Genomic DNA, 26,058 nt, shown 5'->3' with positions numbered 1-26,058 from the left:
ACTGAACAAAATAGGCTCACCTTTCTCAGTAATCAGGGAGTGGGGATTACATTCAATAGCCTCAGAAAAGAGATTGCAAAATGAGTTCAAACTGCCTTGTTAGCCCTTTCAGTTTTTCCTAATATTTCAAAAAAATCTTTATTCATAAAAATATTTACAAGAATAAACCATGCAATACCTTTTATTTAAGCAGTACTCTGGTACATTTCTTAAAGCCAAGAGAATTGTTGCCATTGATGTGGTGTTCTGGGCTGGTACATTACTACAATAATTGAGGAGTTTACTTGCCCCACTTGGCCCCTCCTTGTCCAGTAGTGAAAGAATCCTATACTGTGGCTCTTTCACACCAAGCCCCTGTGGTGACATTTAGTTGTGAACTCAGAGACTGATGAAAAGATTTGCATTATTACGAATGATCTTTATGTTCCTTCCATGACATCCCAAAGCACTTCCCAGTCAATAAAGTTTTCCTCAAGGATGGTCTCTACTATAGAAACACACAGAAATAAATTTGTACGTTTGAAATCCCCTCAAAAAGTAATGACTGGATAACTGAAAAAAATTGACGAATATCAGCCGGGACACCATGGAGAAGTTCCCTGGTCTGAATCAAAATACCCTATTGTTATCTTTCTGTAGACTGGTTCGCAGTTTAACATCTCATTCAAAGGTCTGACTATTTTTAAGTGCAACACTCCATCAGTATTGAAATGGATTGTCAGCCTGAATTTAAACTTGTCCTTGAAAGCCGACAAAAACCAAGAACTTCACTCAGAGATGAGTGCCTTACAAACCAAGACATAGCTGACAGAATAAAAGAACGATGCCCATTCCCTCCCTGAGGGATACAATGAGACCAATTCAATTTATTGCTATTATTTTATATTTAACAAAAATCCATAGTCAAAATGTGTAAGTGTTTTATAAATAATACATTAGCTCAATACGTTGGAGCTCAGGGCTAGTGGCAGCAGTGAAGATCAGCCAATCAAACTTGAATGCGAAAGAATGAAGATAAACAAACATTCTGCACACTTTCTTAACTATAATTTGCACTGGAGCAAGAGCCCATAATTGAGCAGATTGCATCATTCTGTGGAGAGATTGGACTTGACAGACCTCTCTCATTGTTTAACATTCTTATTATGTTAACTTGCTGGCACACGCACAAGTTAAAAAAAAACAAGAACTGCTAAACTATGAATCATTCACTTACTTCTCCAAATAGCAATTGACTAATTGAGAATCTGTTAACAATTTATATATCGAGACATTCACCTTACCATTGCCAACTGCACCTTCAATCAACCTGGTCCCCTCTCCTGGAATAATCTCCTTTGCATCTCCACTTCTCAAGATTCCCCTCCAAACTCAAGTCTGACTAATCTTTTAATCACTCACTAGTATCTTCTTCGAAACACTGTACATCATTTTACTCCATTTTTGTGAAGCATCCTTCTGGATCCATTTCTTTGTTAAAGACAGTTAACACAAATAAAGACATACACACCAAGACACCATATGAGCCAAACAGTGCAAATTCTTTGAGTATTCTTACCTTCTTGCACATTTAGAACAACATTTTGATAACCAGCTGACCACCACAGGACCCAAGAGCTCCTACCATTATGAGGATGCTCAGGAATATAGAGTGTGCTTTACAGATATGCACAATCATTTCAAAAACTGCTGCATGCACCAATGAGGCAATGCCTCAGTCACAGAACTCCCAGAGTCTGCACAAAACATGATAAATAAAAAGGTCTATTCCACAGGACCATTTTCCAACCGGTCCCATGGAAGAGAACTGTACAAAGCAGAACATTTCTGAAACGTTACTTATTCAGTCTCTGCTAAATTTAGACTGTGATTCTATCCTGCTCTGATTGCCTGCGAAATCACCACCTCTCTGTAGCAGCCTAGAAGTGTATTTACACTGTAATCATGGATCTGGCAAATGGCTTTGTTTAGCCCAGCTGTGATCAGCACAGCGTAACAATAAACCAGGCTAAAGAATTTTTGATGGTACAAGCCGAAATGCCTTCAGTCCAAAAGATTACTGACAAAAGACTTTCATATAATATATATAAACTCAATGCCCACTATATTAGGTGCACCTGCTCGTTAAAGCACCTGTTCATCAATCTAATCAGCCAATCATGTGGCAGCAACTCAATGCATAAAAGCATGCAGACATGGTCAAGAGGTTCATTTGTTTTTCAGACCAAACTTCAGAACAGGGAAGAAATATGATCCAAGTGACCTTGACAATGGAATGATTTTTGCTGCCAGGCGGAGTGGTTTGAGTATCTTAGAAACTGCTGATCTCCTGGGATTTTCATGTTCTCTGGAGTTCACAGAAAATGGTGCAAAAAAGAACACATTCAGTAAGCTGCAGTTCTGAGGACAAAAATGCCTTGTTAATGAGAGAGGTCAGAGGAGAAGGGCCAAACTGGTTCAAGCTGACAGGAAGGCGACAGTAACTCAATTACCCACATGCTACAACAGCAGCGTGCAGAAAAACATCTCTAAATGCGCAACACATCGAACCCTGAAGTGGATGGGCTACAGCAGCACAAGATCACGAACATACACTCAGTGGCCACTTTATTAGGTATGGGAGATACCTGAGAAAGTGGCCATTCAGTGTATATTAATCTTTTGCACAATTTCAGAAATATTATTGCTATTGTGACATGGGCTACATGGAAGCCAATGTCTGCTTATCAAGCTTTATCAGACATCACTCTCACACGCTGTTACAGCAATATTGAGTGAGGAGTAAATATTGACTGGGACTCTGGGGATAATTCCTTCCTCTTCCTCGACATCATTCTTGTAAAGTAGTCTTGGCTTTGACATAACATCTTATCTGAAATTCAACACACCTATCAGTGCAGCAGTCTCCAAGTACTGCACTGGAGAGACACCATCGATTTCAGAATTGGTATTTTCAAACTTGCATTCAACGTGAGCCTTTTTCCATCTCGGGGCGTCACAGAGTCATAGAAAACAACAGCACAGAAACAGGCCCTTTGGCCATCTAGTCTGTACCAAACCATTAATTTGCCTAATCCCATTGACCTGCACCCAGAATATAGTTCTCCATACCCCTCCCATCCATGCACCTCTCCAAATTTGAAATCGACACCGTATCCACCACTTCCGCTAGCAGTTCATTCCACACTCTCACCACCCTCTGAGTGAAGAACTTCCCCCTCATGAGCCTCTTAAACATTTCATCTTTTAACTGAAACCCCTTTTTACTAGGCATCTCTGGAAATGCGACTCGTTAGCCCCTCAGTAACTGCCACAGGACTCTGCGGTGAGAAACCCACCTTTCTCGGGCTCCGTACGCCTACAGTGTAGACGACTTTGATCCCACCAACTCTGAGAGGTTGGGATGTCTTGCCCACCCAAACCCAGGTTTGTGTGAATGCTGTTTGATTTACTGCCCCCCGCAATTGCCCATCGGCAAGAAGTAACAGGCCGTACACTGCATACAATTATAAGGAAGCATATTTAAGAATATTAACTTAAGCAACCAGTTATTAATGGAAAGAAAGAAAAAACCAGAAAGACCCATTATACTTAATCAGTCACATGTGCACGATGGAGCCCAAAATCTTCCAAAAGCCATTGTTTTCTATGTGCACACTGCATCTTCCTGCATCTGGAACAAATGGGCTCTCTCACAGGAGTATTGGTCCTTCCTCCTTGAAGACATTCATCTGCACAAAGCATCTTGTGCAACATGAATAAGATCCTCAGCCACATCCCCTCCTGTCTTCTCCCAGTTCCCGCCAACAAAGACCTCTCCGCCAAGCGTCCTCTGGAACCTTCCCCTATTTCTACCATTCTGATTGGCTGACACCACCTTCCTAAGCTGGACAGCAAAGCTCCTTATCTCAACTAAAACCCAAACAAGCTGAAAGCTGAACAGACTGCTCTTGCAGGACCACCAAAATAAAATACCTACAGCATAGCAGTAAAAATCTTAACCAGGGCATTACATAACCTTAACCTATGATCTCTAGTTGTACTCTCACGCAACCTCAGTGGAAAAAGTCAGCTTACCCAATCTATACTACTCATAGTTTTGTACATCTCCATCAAACCTTCCCTCAATCCTCTACATTCTAGGGTATAAAGCCCAAACCTCTACAGCTTTTCCCTACAACTCAGGTCCTCCAGTCCCAGCAGCATCATTGTAAATTTTCTCTGTACTCTTTCAGTCTTATTTACATCTTTTCTATAGGTGGATGACCAAAACTGCACACAATGCTCCAAATAAGGCCTCATTAAAGTTGTCCTGCACAACTTCAACGTAGAATTCCAACTCCTGTACTCAATACATTATTTACAAAGGCCAATATGCCAAAAGTTTTCTTTATGACCTTATTTACCTATGATGCCACTTTTAAGGAATTATGGATCTGTATTCCCAGATTTTTGCTCTATCATAATCCACAGTGCCCTACCGCTCACCATGTAAGACCCACCCTAGTTGGTCCTACCAAAGTGCAAAACTTCGCACTTTTTGCTGCTCAATTCCAGCAGCCATTTTTCAGCCTGTTTTTCCAGCTGGGCCAGATCCTGCTGCCAGCTATGATAGTCCTCCTCCCTATCAACTACACACTCAATCTTGAGGTCATCCACAAATTTGCTGATCCAGTGTGTTGATATAGATGACAAACAACAATGGACCCTGTGTCTGTGCACAACTACATATATATCAAATAAAAGCACACATGTGGAGATGGCTTCAACTGGTGTATTCACATTACAGTGAGAGAGAGAACAATGCACATGCGTAGACAACAGATCAATATGTACTGCTAAGGGAGGGAAGGAGTCATTGCACTAAAAGAAATAGATTCCTACATTACACTTCCTCCTTCTTTAGATTAATGCACCATAATAAACATGCTTTCGCAATAACAGTCCATAACAAACTTCACAGTTCTAAAAATTCAATCTTTTGGGTGGCGTTCTTTTTCTTTCAGGACCTGTGGAGTGGCATCAGGTTTGGTGGGCGTCTTGTCTACCACAACCTTCTCGGTTTCCAGTGTCACATTGCTGTCAGTGACATGATCACTGAGAGGTAAGCCCATTGACTGGAATGTATCCATCTTGTTAGATGCAGTTGACTCAGGTGTGTTTTTTGGTAGAGTATCCAGTATCTGGTCCACATGATGTCTCCATGTATGATCTCCAAGATCCACTTTGTAACATCAGTGGTCCAGTTCTTGTAGTTATCCTACCAGGTGTCCACTTGTCTTCTCGGTAATCATGTGCCAGGACTTCCTGTCCAATCTTGAAGCTCCTTGCTGCTTCACTTGGCAACTGACTGAACTGTTTATTCTGTACTTCCCTCCAGAGGTCTGGAGATGTGAGATTTCAGATTTCTATTCATGAACAGCATTGCAGATGTTTGATTTGTTGAGGCATGAACAGAGTTCCGATATGCATAAAGAAAGTTGTTCACCTTGTGCTGTCGAGAAATGCCCTCTTTATCCATTGCTTTAATGGTCCTCTTGAAGGTTTGGATAAACCTTTCAGCTAACCCATTCATTGCTGTGTGGTGAGGAGCTGACTTGAAATGTCTAATGCCATTTTTCTTCATGAACAGTTGGAATTTTTCCTGACGAGTATTGTGGCCCGTTGTCCCTCACAATTTGTTCTGGTAAGCCATTTCTGGTGAAGATAATCCTCATAGCAAAGACAGTCTTTGCTGAGGTGGTTGACTTCATTAGTATAACCTGCAGCCACTTCAAATGAGCATCCATTATAATCAGAAACGTGGAGTCCATGACTGGCCCAGCAAAGTCAATTTGTACTCTATGCCACGATGATGACTGCCACTCCCACAGGTGTAACACTGCCTGTAGGGGTGCATTTTGAACTTTTTGCCGTCCTTTGGCCAAGTCTTCGATCTGTTTATCTATTCCCTTCTCAAGCACCTTCTGTTACATACCTTGTGGGTATCTTGTGACTGTATTATGACCATGATGTGATTGAGTATCTTGTGAGCATAATATAATGGTCTTGTGATGGTGGGGTGATGTGATTTTTCCCACCAGTGTGAGGTCACGTAATGACATGTTCTCAACAGGTATACAACGGGAAACCCCTGTTGTTACGCAGTTGATTCGTTGTTTAATTTGTCAGTTACTCCGTATGCGCATATTTGTCTCATGACGCAGTTTCCTTACTTTCTATTGTAAGGTAAAATCGTTGTGCCAGCAGTTTCACTGATTGCTGCCAGTTTTGCTTGGGGTATCTTTGATTTACCTTTACAGTCTAGTATTGGAGAGTGAGGACCTTACTAAAGTGCGGGAATCTGAAGGATTGAGCAAAGTTGGTGTCATTTGCGATTTAATACAGGATCGGCCTTATTGAATCCTCGTTCAGAAATAATGACCTGCATCTGAGATAACTCCTGTAAGATCAGGAAGGTTTTTGCAGTGTTCATTCACCAAGAAAAGGTCAGTTCCTTTAAGCCGTTTTATTTCCTTCGTCGTGAATCCTTTGGAGAACCAGCAGTAACGTCACATCTTCGAAGAAATCCGTTTCCAGAGAAATCTCTCCTTATTGACTTTCAAATTTACCACTTTAAGACTGTTTTCGAATTTACCACTTTAAGAACTGTTCCAGCGTTGCCGTACAGCACTTAGCTTCCGGTTAAGTTAGTCGTTTGAATACTTTTCGCTATTGTTGAGCAGAGTTTAATAAATGTTTATGTTTGTTTATAAAACTTGACTCAATTATATATTCATTGTTGCTGGTCACGTGACACTTCTCATCAGCATTAAGCAGCTGTGCCAGTCTCTAGTTAGTGCTACCATTTGGGCTGCGGTGCCAATTGATGTCACAGTAAGAGCTTCGATTGACTGCCAGTCTAGTTGGATTTTTCTCAACCATTCACATCTGAAAAGTGCTGGCCCTCCACTGTTCAATACATAAAGCTCTAACTGTTGTGGTTGGCATCCATACATCACATTTACTTCAGTTTGCCTTTGGGTTTCACTATTTTGCCCGTGCAAGTCCTTGACATCACTGAGGTCTTCTCTAATGGTATCTTAGAAAACAGTCTGTTGTAGTCAAAGTCAAATTATGGACAAAGTTGACCCTGTATCCAGCTCCAGTTTCAGTTTTACACCAAACACATCTATTGTGATCCAGATGATTTTGTGATCTGCTTCAGTTGTAGCATGCAGTTCTAAGTTTGACAGTTCACCTTTGTCAGGCTCTATGTTGTCTGATTCTGTTTTACTTTATACATTTGCTGAGTTTTGTGTTTAAGACTTTTCACTCGGTTGTGATTTTTGTCTTTTTTTTAATATAAAGTACAGGGGCTATCTTTTCCTCCTCCATGTTGTTCATGTTACAATACAGTTCAACCCTCTCGATATGACTCCCAGCATCCATTAGTGCTATCAGATTCATCGACTTCCCCAACTGAAGTTATTTTCATGTTAAATTCAGAACATATTTCGCTGTTACTCACATGACCTTTGGCTTTCTCATGCTGTTTAACTCTCGCTGTTTCGTCCCACAACTGTCAGTGCAGTTTGTGATGTTTTCTGACATTCAGGTTTGTACTTATTGCCAACTTGTTGTGTCTGTGCACAACCTCATATATATTAAATAAAAGCACCCATACGGGAAATGGTTTTAACTGGTGTATAGAGAGACAGAGAGACAGAGAGACAGAGAGACAGAGAGACAGAGAGACAGAGAGACAGAGAGACAGAGAGACAGAGAGACAGAGAGACAGAGAGACAGAGAACATGCATAGATAACATTGCATGCACAGATAACAAATCAATACGTAGTGCTAAGGGGGGGGATCATTGCTCCAAAAGAAATAGATCCATACATTACAGATCCAGCACCAATCCCTGCTGCACAGCACTAGTCACTGGTCTCCAATCAGGAGGCAAGCATACACTACCACTCTCCAGCTTCTCCTACAAAGCCAGTGTCTAATCCAACTTGTTACCTCATCTGGAATGCCAAGCATCTGAACCTTCTTGACCAACCTCCCATGCAGAACCTTGTCAAAGGCCTTGCTGAAGTCCATGTAGACAGCAACCACTGCCTTGCCTTCATCAATTTTCCTTTTTAGGAGGGAGGAGAAGATGGCAGCGTGACGCAGCGCGCGCGGCCATTCCGAATGATATCGTATGTGTTAACTAGGGGGCCGTACACAATCCCGATTTGATGGAGACAGCCGTGAGAAGCACGGAGGAACACCTGGAGAAACGTCTGAAAAGCCTGCTTCACCGCCGCTGCTACTGTGCGATCGATAATCTCTGGAGACGAAGGCCCCAGATCCTCGGCTTTGCATATCGCCTGTTGCCGGGGCCGGGGTCGAAACGCTCGGCAGAGATGGTGCTCAGTGCTCGGTGTCGAATAGGTGGTCGGAGGCTCGGAGTTTTTCGGACGGACTCGGAGTCGGACTGTGGTCAGATGCTTCCGGGATGCTGCATCGGCAAGTTGGCGGCGGTGGAGATTTACTGTCTGCGTGAGATGATCGGACTTCCAAGAGACTCTGAGACTTTTACTGTGCCATGGTCTGTTCTTATCAAATTACAGTATTGCTTTGCACTGTTGTAACTATATGTTATAATTATATGGTTTTTGTTAGTTTTTAAAGTTAGTTTATCATGTGTTTTCGTGATATCATTCTGGAAAAACATTTTTATCATTGCTTAATGCATGCATTACTAAATGACAATAAAAGGGGACTGCATGCCCTCATAATCATAATAATAATCATAATGCTGATCTATGCCCCAAGTTCATCCACCTTTCCTACAATACTCCTGGCATTGAAGTCTACGGAGCTTAGAACATTAGCCCTACCATATTCAACCTATTGATTGCTGACCCTATATGTAGGCTTAAAAACATCTTTCTCCAGAACCACTCCACTATCTGTTCTACCGCTCTGGTTCCCATCCCTTGCAATTCTAGTTTAAACACCCCCCACAATGTGTTGTTAGTAAATCTTCCCACTAGGATATTAGCCCCCCTCCAGGTATTATTGCAAATTATCCCTTTTGTGCAGCTCCCAGCCTCCCTGGAATAGAGCCCAACGATCCAAAGATCTGAAACGCTCCCTCCTACACCAACTCCTGAACCATGTGTTAAACTGTATAATCTTTCTATTTCTAGCCTCACTAGCACATGGTATGGGTAACAAATCTGAGATCACAACTATTAAGGTCCTGTCCATTGACATGGCACCTAACTCCCCGAACTCAGTACCTCGTCATTCATCCCACCCATGTCACAGCGTGCAAAAGAGCAAATCTCTTCCAAGTGTCATCAGTGCATCTTAAGAAAAATTATAACTGCAAACAAATTGTACTGCCTGAAACCTTAAATCTGTTTGAGAACACTGAAAATTATTTCATCTTCAGTACAGAGGATTCAAAGTTAATTTGATTTTCACAAATTTCTGTTCCAAAGCTGCCATGGTTTTATTCAATCAACTAAAAAGAAGAAAAATTTAAACACCAACCAAAGAAAATTAAACATTAAATACCTTCAGGCTCACGGACTCGCAATTCATCTTCCACTAAGGCTCTTTACAGTTCTCAAAACTCATTGAGTTCAACAATTTCAGTTAACTATTCTTCCAGGATTGGCTAGTTAACTTAATAGATCCTTTGATAATTGCTGCCTGAACTGTGGAATATTTTCAGGATCCTACTTTTATCTATGTTAACGATGATCAAATGTAATGAACTACAAATCAAACCTCGTAACTAGTTTTCAGAGTCATCTTGGTCACTTTCCAGGTGTTGCCATTGACTCATCTTCTGAACCCTTTGGATCAGAACTCATAGAAGGTTGTTTCTTTGTCAGACCTACTGGGATTTGCTCAAAGTCTACACTGGACACAGACACAACTTTATGATTCAGTGATGCAAAATCCTGGCCTGGATTCATGACTATTTATAATATTCTCAGCACTTACAACCAAATATACCCTGGTTGCAGAACCCTATCCTACTGCCGTCACCTCCAATTTTCTTAAGATTAGCTTGATAGGGGCAGGAGACACTTCTTCTGTACTTCAACATGAAATTACTCCCGCAATATTCACTCCCAATTTTTCAATATTTCTGCAGCAATCAAGATGTAATTACATTGTGAATTTTTGGCGACTCCAGATGAATCCAAGTGATACTCATAACAGAAGTAGACCATTCCAATTCATAAAATTTGCAACAGAAAAATAATTACTTTTTTTAATCGATTATTCATACTTACTATGAAGTTCGCTAATCATTTCTGCCATTTATCTTGTACACCCTTGATCTATACCCAGCCCCTAGCATTCTTCATCACTACATTCACCTGGCTGTCAGTTTTCTTCTTTTTTTTTGGTTCACCTGTCCCACCCCCTCTCCCAAATTACCCTCACCACTCCTACCTGGTTTCGCCTCTTCGTTGTCCCCCACCCCCCCCCAATCTGGTTCCAACTATTGCTTTCCATCTTCTGTCTCATCCCTCCCTAGGACTGAAATGCATGGCAATCTTCAGGCTTTCCTCTTTCCTTTCACTTCTGCATCAACACTGGATCATAAATGTTGACTTATTCCTTTTACCTCCACAGATTTTATTTTTTTTGTTGAGATACACCACTGAATAGGCTCTTACAGCCCTTCGAGCCACGCTGCCCAGCAAACCCCCAGTTTAATCCTAACCTAATCATGGGACAATGTACAATGACCAATTGGTACATCTTTGGAGAAAGTCCACGTGGTCATGGGAAGAATGTACCAACTCCTCACATGCAATGGAGGGAATTGATCCTGTGTTGCCTGCACTGTAAAGCATTGTGCTAACCACTATGCTACTGATGCTGCCTGACCTGCTGAATTCTTCCAGCAATCTCTTCTTTGTTCTTGTCTGCAACTTCCTTTGCTGATTTTAACCCATTGATGTCAACTTGCAAGCCAAGGTCCTGAAGGGCTCTCTTAGTGAAATGCATGCGTTTTCTTCATTCCAAGTTCTCACTGAGCTCACACAATTACCTGAACAAGTTCTTCAAAAGAGCCCAGATGAATGTTCTGAGCCCAAAATGTCAACTCTTTATTCCCCTCCATTGATGCTGCCTGACCTACTGAGTTCCTCCAGCATTTTGCGTGTGTTGCTCTGGATTTCCAGCATCTGCAGAAACTGTTGCCTTCAAAAATCAAGACTTTTTCAACAAATCACTTTGGTTTAACAAAATCAGTGAACCACTGCAAAGCTACATTCTGTTTGCTCTGGAATACTTCAGTCCTATTATGATGTTGTAGGCTATTTCTGTGCAGGGGCAGAACCCTTGTGCATGCTGATGGCCAGGTACTTTGGCTGAGAATTCATTGATAAATGATTGTACGTAGGCATGGAAAAGATTGAGCATGAAGGCCTTGTGAAGTAGGCAGCAGATATTGCTCACCATCTATGGATGAATTTTGTGTGACCGTGTTTGTCTCCTTATAACTATTGTCCTTTATCTGACTTAGGTGGTGTTAGCCATTCAATTCTAGTCTGGCTTCACCAGCCTGCCATTTTGACTAGCCTATTTAGTTTCCTTCTCAGCTTGGTCCTCTGAAGCACATGGTCTGGTCTGAGACTCTGCCTTCGAATCCACCATTTGCTGAAAAACCTTGCCTCCTTACTAAACTGTCTGCAGCAGTATCAACTTGAAGGTCAATATATTGGTTAATCAATCTTAGCAAAAAGTCTAACTGCTGCTAATTCTTTTTAGAATTCATAGAGTTATATAGCATAGCAAAAGGCCCTTCAGCCCACTAAGTCCATGCCAACCATTTTATGATTGAACTCTCCCCATGGTCCCATCAGATCACCCCAGGTTCTACCATTCATTGACAAGCTAGGAACAATTTACAGTGGCTGGTTAACCTGACAACCTGCACAGCTCTGGGAAACGAGAAAACCAAGGTACTTACCCTATTAACTTCAGCTACCTACCATTGCTAGAGAGCATTGTCAAACCAAACTTACTCTGATAAGGTTTTTCCAGATATCAGCGGCAGTAGTGTGTGAAATGCAACAAAGTGGACAGGGTTCACCCTACTATGATTGTAACAAAGCATAAAAGAGACCACCTTTACAGAGCAAGAGTGGATGAGGCAGCAGTTACAGGGAAAAGGTGCAAAAGCCACACACACAGCACCATAGGTCAGAAATAAATCCTGATTGCTGGAGTTCTGCTGCAGCATGAATATTGTACAATCCATATCCTCGGCTCCTGAAGGAATTTTCAAACTGAGACCTCCTTTTCCATTGCCTTTTAAATTCATGAAGCCGATTTTCCTGTGGCCTTGAATCATCAAGAGTCAAAATGTGACTTCTAAATTGACAGCAAAAACACACAAAATGCTGGAGGAACGTAGGAGATCAGCCAGCATCTGTGGAAATGAGCAAACAGTCAATGTTATTAGGAATTTGCTCTGAGCTTGTCACATACATGATGAAATACACAGTCAAATGTGTCATCTGTGTTAACAACCAACACACCAACAACACACATGTGCTGGGGGCAGCCTGTAGGTGTCGCCACACATTCCGGCACCAACATAGCATGCCTACAATCTCAGCAGAACAATACAGAACACGACAAGCAACAAAAGAACAATAACAGAACAAGCCCCTTTCTCTCTACAACTCGTCAGACAGAGAGTCTTCGAGTCCAAGACAGGCCTTCAGGGTTTTGCCATTGGGCTATGATAATAGTGTGGACTAGCTAGGGCCCCTTGACTGTGGACTACAGCAACACTACTTACTTGCTGTGGGTACATACTCTCTTCTCACTGCTCCCATCAGGAAAGTACAGGAGCCTCAGGACTCACTAGGTTCAGGAACAGTTACTACCCCTCAACCATCAGGCTTTTGAACCAAAGGGGATAACTTCACTTGAAATGTTCCCACAACCAAAGGACTCCCTTTCAAGAACTCTTTACCTCATGTTCTCAGTATTTATTATTTATTTTTATTATTTCTTTCTTTTTGTACTTGCAGTTTGTTGTCTTTTGCACACTGGTTGAATGCCCAAGTTGGTGCAGTCTTTCATGAATTCCGTTATGGCTATTATTCTATGGATTTATTGAGTATGCCTATAAGAAAATGAATCTCAGGGTTGTATCTGGTGACATTTATGTACTTTGATATAAATTTACTTTGAATTCTTTTTTGAACTTTTGATCGAAGTTACTGGTCCTGCATACTCAATGCCAACTAAATTTGTTCATTAACCAATCTACACACAAACTTGTCACATCAAGGACAATTTAAAAAGTCACAGAAGATTCCCCACAAAGATATTTAACAAAAGAAGATACCTATCAATGATCCCATCTGCTTGGGGGTCCTTCAAGTTATTTCTAATGGTTTGTACTAAAGTAAACATTGAGCTCAGTGGAATCTTTCTAATCTCTGAACATTTATCATCACAGCATATAGTTTGCAAATAGTTTCTTCCTCTTTGCTATCAGATTTCTTAACAGTCCATGAACACTACTTTGTTATTTCCCTTCTTTATTGCACTTAATTTGTAATTTATGTATTTTTATTTCTTTGCAACATGCTGCTGTCGCAACCTCATGTCATATGTCAGAGATGACAAATCTGATTCTGGCTGAGGGCCATCACATTGCATACTTACATAGTCACATATTTTGGGCTCAAGATGCTACCTTCTCCTTTCCCTTCTCATATTATTTACCACTGCTTCAATATACAAACTAAATATTTTCACCTCAACATACATGCCAAGTCTGCCAAGTTAACCATTCCAGGCAACCCTGTTCAATTTTGTAAGCCTACAACAAGAGTTCATTCATTTCATTTCCTTATTTCATTTCTTTACTTACTTACTTACTTACATACAGACAGCACAAAATAGGCCCAGTAAGTCAACTCACACTAAAGGATCAGCAGGCTGGATTGATTGTGATTAGTAATCCAACATTTCTTACAGAGCCAAAGAACTCTTGAAGAAATGTACCCAGTGGCCATTTTACTAGGTACAGCTGTGCTCCTACTCATTAATGCAAATATCTAATCAGCCAATCATGTGGCAGCAACTCAATGAATAATAGCATACAGACATGGTCACAAGCTTCAGTTGTTGTTCAGTCCAAACATTTTGATTGTGGAATTATTGTTGGTAGTCTGAGAATCTCTGAAACTGCTGATCTCCTAGGACTTTCATGCATAGTCTCTAGAGTTTACAGAGAATGGTATGAAAAGCTAAAAAAAAAATCCAGTGAGCAGCAGTTCTATGGTGAAAATGCCTTTTTGATGAAAGAAATCAGAGGAGATTGACCAGACTGGTTCAAGAGGAAGAGGAAGAGGGTGGGGTGGGGGTGTGACAGTAACCACAAGTTACAACAGAGGTGTGCAGAAAAGCATCTCTGAACACACAACATTTTGAACCTTGAAGTGGATGGGCTACAGCAGCAGAAGACCACAAACATCCATTCAATGGCCACTCCAGTAGATACAGGAGGTCCCTAATAAAGTGGCAACAGTGTGTATGATTCGTGCTGAAGGGATCTGAAGAGTAGAAAATCTGGCATCGTTCCCAGATTCTTTTGGGACTGATGTTATGATTGTCACTAGAATGAAATCCACTTATCAGAATTAATTGATTCAAAGGATTGTTCTGATATTTCTTCAATGTCGATGCACTGGTTAACTCACTAGCTTGGAAGAAAGCAACGAAAAAAAACAGGTGAAGGTGGTGTAATGAAGTTGTTCCTGAAGGGGAGAGTCAGCTGTGTAGGATGTAGAAAAATCAGTTTTTATAGAATGATGTACAATGTCACTTAATACTTTTTATATGACAATGTATAATTTAATTGTGGATCTGTAATCTTTAGAATGGTGTTAAGAGCAATATGAAGCTATTACAGGGAGAATGACATAGACTGAGCTGAATTTATACAGGTCAGCTTGTTTGGAAGTACAATGAAGGTAAAACTCACAATGACGAACAAAGGGGAAGCTAGCAAAAGTCAGCAGTGAGATCATTGGCCAGCCTTAAGTGTGCAAACTAATACAAAGTTATCTAAAGTTATGTGAAGTCAGTGTCATCTCTCAGCTAAAGTGAAGGTGAAGCATCTTGGAAGAACTGGCTTCCTGTCACTGAGTAAATTCCTGGACTGGGCTGTTGTACCAGTTTCTTTGTAAACATAAACAGGCTTAGCAAAAATCATCGGTCCTACATCTGTGACACAGCTAAATGTGCTACTTGACTTGGCCCAGCAATATATCAAATGTCTCTATCCTTTGTCACTATGGCGACCCGCACTACGCACACATCAATGCACACAGAGACCATTGACAAAGCAGGTTCCATATGAACAATCAGATTTGGTGTTTCAAATTCACATGAAGACTGCTAAGCAAAGTTATCGATTTCAATTAAGCATCCTGAAAGAAAGCTGGCACTGCAAGGTGATTACGTATTTACCCAGTAGCACAGTTGCATCAGATCAGCAAGCAAATGAACATACATTCAGATCCCATTCGAAAATCACACCAAAAATCTATTTCTAAAACCTTATCCCATGGAGTATTGATAATGCAGCAGAATGAACTGCTTACATTAGTTATAGTCATACTTTATTGATCCCGAGGTAAATTGTAGATGAGATTGTCCTGATTAGTAGAGGGAAAGATGGTTAATAGAAGTTATAATACTTACAAAATATTGCAGTTCTGGAAAAAGTGCATTCAAATTGTGATGGTTCAGTATCACTTAGAATAGCTGTAAATCTAAAGGATTGCTTTCTGTGCTAGAATATGCAGCTAGGTAAAGAACAAAGGAAATGAAAACTGTCAGTGACAAAAGGATCAGGTTTCCAACTTGCACTTTGTTAGATCAAAGTGCAAGATGATCAGATTTTTTGCAGTGTATTTCGCTTGCACACTGCTTTACACCATGGATTATATCAATTCCATGCCATTGGTCAAAATAATGCAGGTAAACAACTGGGTTCTTTTATTAGTGCTTCATTGAACTCCCAGCTAACATAGCAATGAAGACGTGTAAAAAATACATGAACACCTACAAACTGATTCAGGAACTTTAAAATCAATCTGTTTCCAATTTTACAGTGGGCACATTGATACTTCAAATATAAACCCATAGGCATATTAAAATAATGGTTAAGAAATTCTCACCTCAGATAGTGCATTCAAATTTTTTTCCAACATCACCCTGTAATGATGGATGTCTTTAATATTTCAGTTCAGGTTATTCTATTCTATTTAGTTCTATTGGTTTGCTGTGACTCATCAATTAGTGCGTGACACCAATAAACACTCAGAATATCTCGCAATAATTTATTTCCTTAAGTTAGTTATCTTTTCCTTATGTTCATTTTTTCTACTTCTTGGTGATGGCCTTATGATTCTTCGCTATTTGAGGAGCAAACATGATAATGATCTTTCCTCTGTTTTTTCTCCTCCCTGTAATTACTTCTTTGTCTTGTCTTTCTGGCATGGTGGTGTGATCCTGGCTGACCATTTTGGATGGAATTGGTCCAACTGCATCAAATTGTCCTGATCTGACTAAACCTCTTGCAATGGAGGTATCCATCATGAAGAATCGTTATCATCAGGGACATGCCCTCTTCTCATTACTACCATCAGGGAGGTACGGAAGCCTGAAGACACATATTCAATGTTTCAGGAACAGCTTTTTCCACTCTACCATCAGATTCCTGAATGATCCATGATTCACAACCTCACTTTTTTGCTTTATTTTTGCACATTTTATGTATTCTTATTGTAACCTAAAGCAATTTTATGTATTGCTGCTGCAAAACAATGAATTTCATGACACACGTCAGCAATAATAAATCTGATTAATTACATAGTGCTTGAAAATTAAAAACAGCACAAAACTGAAACTAAAACAGAAAAAATATACCAGAAACATTCAGTATCCGTGGAAAGAAAAACAGAATTAATATTTCAAGTCCAGAACTCTTTGTCAGAACAGATGCCACCTAATTTGCTGCATGTGTTCATCATTTTTGTTTTAACGAGTGGCCTTTAATGTGAAACATGAACATTTTCTCATTCCACAAATGCTGCCTGATCTGCTGATTATTTCTAGAGTTTTCTGTTTTAATTACTGCTTATTTCCATACATGAAACCTTATTATATTTTAAATAAATGGCAGTTAAGATGTATTTTTAACATTTAAATCAACTTGTCAATAGTTTTGGTAAACAGAATGGTCACATTTGCAATTCATTATGTGCCATACAGAAAACATCCTTGTAACAGGGTAGGTCTTACACGGTGAGTGGTAGGATAAAGACCAGTACGGTAGACCAAAGGGATCTGCGAATGCAGATTCATAATCCATTGAAAGTGGCATCACAGGTTAATAGGGTCGTAAATAAAGCTTTTTGCATATTGGCCTTCATAAATCAAAGTATGAGTACAGGAGTTGGGATGATTTTTTTTAGATATTTTTCTTTGTTTTATATGATTCATTTGTATCCTATATGATTGGGAGTTTTATCATTTAAGTGTTATTTGGCTTTATAATCACTCATGTTAATTATAACAATGTATTCCCAATAACTTTGTAAACGTAATGTTATGTTTATTTTTATGAAACTAATAAAAAGATTGAAAAAGAAATAAAGAAAGGAGTTGGGATGTTATGTTGAGGTTGTATAAGACATTGTTGAGGCCTAATTGTGCAGTTTTGGTCAACTACCTACGGGAAAGATTGAATAGGTTAGGACTTGATTCCTTGGAATGTAGAAGATGGAGGGGAAATTTGATAGACGTGTGCAAAATTATAGATAGGATAAATGCAAGCAGGCTTTTTTCACTGAAGTTGGGTGGGACTACAACTAGAAGTCAAAGGTTAAGGGTGAAAGGTGAAAAGTTGAAGGGAAACACAAGGGGAAACATCTTCACTCAGAGTGTGAAACAAGCTGCCAGTGCAAGTGGTGCATGCAAGGTCAATTTCAACATTTAAGAGAAATTTGGATAGGTACACGAATGGAAGGGGTATAGAGGGCTGTGGTCCCAGTGCAGGTCAATGGGAGTAGGCAGTTTAAGTGGCTCAACAATTCTAGATGGAGTAAAGACCCTGTTTCTGTACTGTACTTTTCTATGACTATGACTCCATAACACATTTGAAACAGCTCTCAGGAATGATGCACATGTAGAAAATTTGATGAGTTGTGAGGCTTCAGTCAATGTAATAATGAAAAATGTTAGAAACATTCAGCAAATCAGGCACCATCTGAGAAACGAGAAAAAGAGTTAGCATTTCAGGTTGACGGCATCCATCAAAAGAAAACTCATCAACCCGATACATTAACTTTTTGCTCTTCCGACGTTCTCTCCTAGCATTTCCATTCCCTGATGTGTTAACCTGCAAGCCACTCTCACAGACCTCTGAGCATCTTCTTCACACCCCCAACCCCCTGCACCCACCCCACCCTGATCCTGCCATCCATTTACAGAAGTGGTAACTTGCATAGGTAGTTGACGTACAAGCACAGCCATATCCACTGTATTACTCAGCTGATGATTGAGAGCAGTATGTTGGCCATGCAGGGTGCTTGGCTTAATATTTTACCTCAAAAATATGACCTCTAACTGTACAGTGCTCCGAAATACTCTGAGTATCAGCTTTGAATTTTGCGTTTAAGGTTCTGTGGTTGCATTTGAACCAATAAAACACCTGATTCAAAGTCAAGAGAGCTACTTACTGAGCCACCGTTTGCATCTATCAGCAGGCACAGAGCAGTGTAAGCAGGAAAGCTAATACACTCAGTGACCACTTTATTGGATACCTCCTGCACCTAATAAACTGGCCACTGAGTGTATGTTTGTGGTCTTCCACTGCTGTAGCCCACCAACTTCAATGCTCGACTTGTTGTGCATTCAGAGATGCTCTTCTGCACACCACTGTTACAACGCGTGGTTATTTGAGTTACTGTCGCCTTCCTTTCAGCTTGATTGGCCTTATCGCAAACAATAATGAGGTGACCTATAGGGAAGAAGTCATCTCGTTGACACGGTGGTGTCAAGAAAACAACCTCTCCCTCAATGTCGCAAAAACAAAGGAGCTGGTTGTGGATTACAGGGGGAATAGAGACGGGCTAACCCCTATTGACATCAATGGATCTGGGGTTGAGAGGGTAAACAGCTTCAAGTTCCTTGGCATCCACATCACCGAGGACCTCACGTGGTCTGTACACACCAGCTGTGTGGTGAAAAAGGCACAGGAGCGCCTCTTTCACCTCAGAAGATTGAAGAAGTTTGGTATGGGCCCCCAAATCCTTATAACTTTCTACAGGGGCACAATTGAGAGCATCCTGACTGGCTGCATCACTGCCTGGTATGGGAATTGTAACTCCCTTAATCGCAGGACTCTGCAGAGAGTGGTGCAGACAGCCCAGCGCATCTGTAGATGTGAACTTCCCATGATTCAGGACACTTACAAGGACAGGTGTGTAAAAAGGGCCCGTAGGATCATTGGGGACCCAACTCACCCCAACCAAAACCTACTCCAGCTGCTACCATCCGGGAAGCGCTACCACAGCATAAAAGCCAGGTCCAACAGGCTCCAGGACAGTTTCTTCCACCAGGCCATCAGACTGATGAACTCACGCTGATATGAGTGTACTCTATATTACATTGACTGTTCTATTGATTATAAATTATTATAAATTACTATGATTGCACATTGCACATTTAGATGGAGACGTAATGTAAAGATTTTTACTCCTCATGTATGTGAAGCTTATAAGAAATAAAGTCAATTCAATTCAGTTCAATCAGTCTGGCCATTCTCCTCTGACCTCCCTCATTAACAAGTCATTTTTGCCCACAGAACCACCACTCACTGGATTTTTTTTTGTTTCTCGCACCATTCTCTGTTAACTCTAGAGACTGTTGTGCATGAAATTCCTGGGAGTTCAGCAGTATCTGAGATTCTCAAACCACCCCGTCTGGCACCATCAATCATTCCACACTCAAAGTCACTTAGATCACATTTCTTGTCCATTTTGATGTTTGGTCTGAACAGCAACTGAACCTCTTCACTCTGTCTGCATGTTTTTATGCATTGAGTTGCTGCCATCTGATTGGCTAACTGAATATTCGCATTAATGAGCAGGTGTACAGGCATATTTGTCACATGTACATCGAAACATAGTGAAATGTGTCCATTGTGTCAATGATCTACACAGTCCATGGGTGTATTGGGTGCAGCCACAAGAATCGCCATACTTCCAGTACCAATGTAGCCCACAACTTATTAACCCTAACCTGTATGGCTTTGGAATGTAGGTGGAAACCAAAACACCTGGAGGGAACACACGCGGTCATGGGGAGAACGTAAAACTCCTTACAGGTAATGGCAGGAATTGCTGCTCCTGAGTGTTATCTATGTAATAACAGAAGGTGACTCACTACATTCGAAGTACAATGAAAATACGAATGATGATTTGTGTGAGTTCGTTAAAAGCAAATCAGGACAGAGACCGAAGAAAGAATACACAAGGTGACACTGAGGAAAATATCAAAGAAACTTGTACAGTCTAAAACTTGAAAATGAAAATCAGCAGTCTGTATTCTATCTTCTGTTAATAACACCAATCTTTGAGGTCATTGCACACTTGATCTGGATGCTGAGGAAATATAACAGCCTAGTCCTTGGTTCACTGTGACTCAATTGCTACATCTATTCAGGGTCACGTGCAGAAAAATTGCATTTACTTCATTAAAACAAACAATCAGTGATCAGTACTAAAGTGATTGATGATGAGTTTGAGTCTAGTGGGATAAGGGTTAAATTCATTCAACAAATGTCAAGGTCTGGATTAATAACCTGCCATCTACCATCAATTCTCCGTCCCTACTTCTGAACCTAAGGTGCAATGATATCAGAGCTGGCTTAATATAAATTAATAAGTAATCACAATTAATCACAAGCTCCCTCAGCCTGAGATTATGAACACTCATTGGAAATGTCAAATTCTCTCAGGATTGTACCTTTATCATCATTACTGATAAAAAAAAATTACATTTCAAATCTTATCACATTTGCATTTGATTTGATCAAGAAAATAATAGGAGACACTGTAATTAATCATGATCTTCATACTTATTACTTCTATGTTGCTCAGAATAGCTCTTCATAATACAGGGTGGTTAATTTTAATGATCTTAGATCCCAATCTTATGTGGAGATCAGGTGGTCCATCACAATCTATTATTGCATATGATGATAACCCTTTTGCTTTCTCTACTTCTTCTCCCTCTTTAAGATGCTTCTTAAAATCCATTTCCTTCACCGGCATTTGCTCGTCTTCACCAATAACTCCTTTTGTGACAGCAAATTTCCCTTGACAATGCTGCTTGCTTGTACAGTGCCTCAGGACCTTTTGCTGCATATTGGTAGCCCTTTTCAGGTTGTCTCAAAGTGTGCTGTAGCCAGTGAAGAATTTTGGTGCAGCAATTGTTGTAATTGAAGAAACACAGGATCCAACTGGCACCCTGTAAAGGCCCACAGACAGTAACATCCCAATGACCAGGTAAGGCATTTTCCAATTCAATTCATAGGAGTATGGGAGAGGGAACCTTCCTATACTCTTCAAAATAACACAGAGATCACTGTTAGGTCCCACACTACCAGATTCAGGAACATTTATTACCCTGCTACCATCAGGCTCCTGAATCAGCATGGATAACTTCACTCTCTGATTCCACAACCCATGGGCTCACTTTCAAGGACACTACAACTCATATTCTCAGTGTTATTTATTTACTGATTTATTACTATTATTTGTATTTCCCTTCTTTTACACATTGATCATTTGTCAGTCTTTATGTGTAATTTTTCATTGATTCTTTGATCTACTGTGAGATCCTGCAAGAAAAGGAATCTCAGGGTAGTATATGGTGACATATACATACTTGAATAATAAATTTACTTTGAACTTTGAAATCTACTTGGTGAAGACAGAGAGAAAATCTCAGTTCTCGTCAGTTTTAGTTCTGTTTGATCAGATCCCTGAAGAGAGACTTGAAACGTAGAACTTTCTGACTAAAGTACAAGGGTGCCATTCACTGAGATCTGAATGACATTTGAAGGTGCATAAAAAGCCACTGTACAACTTGTTTTTGTTTCTGATCATACACTCCACGTTTGTAAATGCATTGTGATTCAAGGTCAGAATGCCCAGCACCAGATTTTCAGACTGGTTCAAAGCTGATGAATTATTCTGCCCCTAGTGAACCAGGCAACTGTGAAAATTTTCAATCTTATGGAAAGTTAGAGCTTAGTGATATTCGGTACAGCAAAACCTAGAGAATGTTATGTTCAAGGGGAATAAAAAAAGAAAATTTAGAAATCAACATTCAGATTTTAACCAATTTAATAAATGCAATTTAAGAAATTGAATAACTGAGCCATCCCTGAGGTAAATAAATACCCATATTATATCAGGCAAAATTCTAACACCGAAGTAAATGTATTTTATTTGTTTAGAAATACAGCATAGTAACAGGCCCTTCCGGCCCAATGAGCCTGTGGCGTTCAGTTACACCATGTGACCAATTAAGCTACCAACTCGTACACCTATATAAGGCAGAGGTTGATAGATGTTCGATTAGTCAGGGCACAAATTGATACAGGGAGAAGGCAGGCGAACGGGGCTGAGAGGGAATGGATCAGCCATGATGAAATGGTGGAGCAGAACAGATGGGCCAAATGGCCTAATTCAGCTCCTATATCTTATGGTCTACCTTTGGAATGTGGGAGGAAACCAGAACACCCATAGGAAACCAATGCAGTCAGGGAGAGAATGTACAAACTGGTTGTTGGCACAGTAATAGCAGTAGTAGCTACATTAGTCAGCCACCCCTACTTCTTCTCTCCCTTTTCTGAAGGTGCCTTTCTTCATGATGCCACCCAATGTGGTCACCACTTTGAAAATCCTCTGGGCAGGTGGCATTGAAACTTTGAGCCAGAAACATAAGTCTTTTCTTTCTCAGATATTTGTAGCAGATGCAAGAAGCTTAGCTAAGCTCTTGCTGTGAAAATTGTTCAACTGAAGTCATCGACTATTCCTTTGCCTTCACGGATGTTACCTGACCTGCTGAGTCCTTCCAGCAGTTTGATTTTGGCTCCAGATTCTAGCATCTGCGGTCTTTTTCATCTTGGTGTGAATTAACCAACAAGGTTACAGACCACAAACTAGAAAATGTGATTAAGCTATATAATATATTCATCGTCTGACTTAGACATTTTGAGCTGAGAGGTCTCATGGTCTCCTGAATCATTACAGATCTACGATTCTTTCATTTTGATTATTTCCTCTCTTCCAAAAAGATCGATTGCCTGCCTGCATTATTGCTGACAGGAATCCTCAGATGTTTTATTAACATTGCAGCAAGCATCATTGCCTAACTAGTATCTGGGTAATTGCTCACTCAGGAGGGAACAGGAGTGAAATGTCTGCCGGGATTCTCCCTTGCTATCTAATTCAGGAACATGAAGCAAACTCTAGATTTCCTGCTCCTTTTATCACAAGGAGCAAGTAGCCAAAATGAGAAGTGATCAAATCTACTGCCAGTTTTACCAGTAGTTATCTATTCCTAACTGAAAACATTAAATTTTGATCATTTTTAAGCAGAATGTATCACAAAGTATGCAACTGATTTCTGATTAACAGGGTAAAAATACAAATAAAATTCCCCCACCTTTATGCCTGACTACTTCTCCCCCAGTCCTGATGAAGAGTCTCAAACCGAAACATCGACTGTTTATGCATTCCATATATGCTGCCTGAGCAGCTGAGTTCCAGCATTTTGTGTGTTTTGCTGTTAAAATGTGCCTTGGATTCCAGGAACTTCCACCAGCATTGTTAATCAATTGTTTTTTCCTAATTTTTTTTTATGAGATGTGAGCTTCACTGGGACATCCAGAATTTATTAACCATCTCTAAGTGTGCTTGAGTAGAACTAATGAACCGACTGTTGCGTTATACCACAACGGAAACATATAAATCAAAGAATCAGAAATAATTCTGTTAACATTTAGAACAAAAACAGGTTTGGCTGGAGCAAGGCAAGTACTGGGGTTTGGCATAGATCACAGCTGGGCCTATGGCTTTCAGTTCTAACTGTAATATCGACTAAATAGCTGCAAATGCAGGCAGAGGGCAGGCAACAGAGTCCCTGTGCAGGGGCTACTCTTACCCAAAGCTGCTGCCCCACTTTACACCCAAATATTAGCGGAGGACGGTAGGCCTCAGAATTAGTCCAATAAAACAATTTTAAAGAAAAAGGTTAGCATTAGTTGTCACGTGCACCAAAACATACAGTGAAATGCACTGCTTTCTCAGCAAGCAATACACAAAGTTCAAGACATGCTGTGGGCAGCTCACACATATGGTCACACTCACAGTTCCAACATAACGTGCCCCTTAGTAACCCTAGCTCGTACGTCTTTGGATTGTGGGAGGAAACCGGAGCACCTGGAGGAAACCCACGTAGTTGTAAGAGAACGTACAAACTCCTTACAGACAGCAGAGGGAATTAAACCCCAACTGGAGTTCACTGGTGCACTAACAGCATTACAGTTCCATGCCAGCCCATTATACCTTTTCTCATAATTACATCACCTCAGACCAGATACTTAGTCATGGGGTACAGCATGGATGCAGGCCCATTGTCCGTGCCAACAAAAGTACCCACCCGACTTGTCCCAGCTTCCTCATTTGGCCAATATCCCTCAAAGCCCCACCCCTCCATGTCCCCAACCAAGGGTTTCTTAAATGATACTATTGTTCTTATCTCAGCCACTTCCTTTGGCAGCTTGTTCTATATACTCATCACCCTCTGCATGAAAAAGTTGACTCTATACCCCTTTTAAATCTTTCCACTCACACCAGAAACCTAGTTTTGCACTCCCGTACCCTGGGGAAAGACTGTTACTATACTTATCTATCCCTCTCATTATTTTAAGAACCATCCCTCATTCTCCTATGCTCCAAGAAATAAAGATCTAGTCTATCCTACCTCTCCTTCTAATTCAGGTCTACTAGTCTTGGCAACATCCTCATCACAGGTAAAACCCTCCCCACCACTGAGCCCAGTAAACACTGTCGCAGGAAAGCAACATCCATCATCAAGGACCCCACCACCCAGGACACGCTCCCTTCTTGCGCTGCCAAAGAAGGAGGGTACTGGAGCCTCAGGACTCACACCATCAGGTTCAGGAACAGTTACTACCCCTCAACCATCAGGCCCTTGAACCAAAGGGGATAACTTCACTCAACTTCACTCGCCCTATCTCTGAACTGTTCCTTATGAATACACTTTCAAGGACCTTTCATTTCATGTTCTCAAGATGTATTGTTTAATTATTTATTATTATTTCTTTCTTTTTGTATTTGCACAGTTTATTGTCTTTTGTACACTGGTTGAATGCCCAAGTTGGTTTGACAAATGCCTAATTTGCTGCCAGGAATCCACCAGCAAATCTGCATTTTGCACGGTCAGATGTGGGCACCCCAGTTAGCACAATGCTATTGCAGCTCAGCGTGTTCCTGGTGTTCAGAGCTCAATTCCAGCACCATCTATAAGGAGTCTGTATGTTCTCCCCGTGGGTTTCCACCGGGTGCTCCAGTTTCCTTCCACAGATCAAGGATGTACCAGTTAGTAGGTTAATAGGTCATTGTAAATTATCCGGTGATTAGGCCCCGCTAAATAGATGGGTTGCTGGCTGGTGAGGCTCATTAGGCCAGAAGGGCCTGTTCCATGTAGTATCTCAACATAATAATAATAATAAAGATACAGATGCTGTAGGTTTGAATTTTCTCCATCTGGTCCAGTACAATCTCCAGAAAAGCATCTCTTGGTGTTTATCTTTTGAACTGCTATCAGTTACCAATTGATTTTTATAAAAAATCTCATCTTAATCACAAACACTGAATGCCACCACAAAGTTTTTGATTCAAAAACAAAATGCA

General features: G+C 40.6%; 1 protein-coding gene across 5 annotated transcripts in view; it reads right to left on the bottom strand.

Moving 5' to 3' along the window:
- Positions 1 to 26,058, bottom strand: part of cpne4b (copine IVb) — a 371,281-nt gene that overhangs the window by 337,936 nt on the left and 7,287 nt on the right. The window contains exon 1 of one of the 5 annotated variants that reach the window (XM_063069637.1): positions 1,559 to 1,781. The exons of the other annotated variants lie outside the window; for them this stretch is intronic. The gene's annotated coding sequence lies outside the window, so the exon portion shown is untranslated. Of the gene's footprint in view, positions 1 to 1,558; positions 1,782 to 26,058 lie in introns of those variants that run through there. 5 annotated transcript variants of the gene reach the window in all.

This window comes from Mobula hypostoma, chromosome 17 (assembly GCF_963921235.1).
Source record: "Mobula hypostoma chromosome 17, sMobHyp1.1, whole genome shotgun sequence".
In the NCBI taxonomy this organism is placed as follows: Eukaryota; Metazoa; Chordata; class Chondrichthyes; order Myliobatiformes; family Myliobatidae; genus Mobula; species Mobula hypostoma.
The sequence above is the reverse complement of the archived record's forward strand: the minus strand, read 5'-3'. Positions and strand labels throughout refer to the sequence as shown.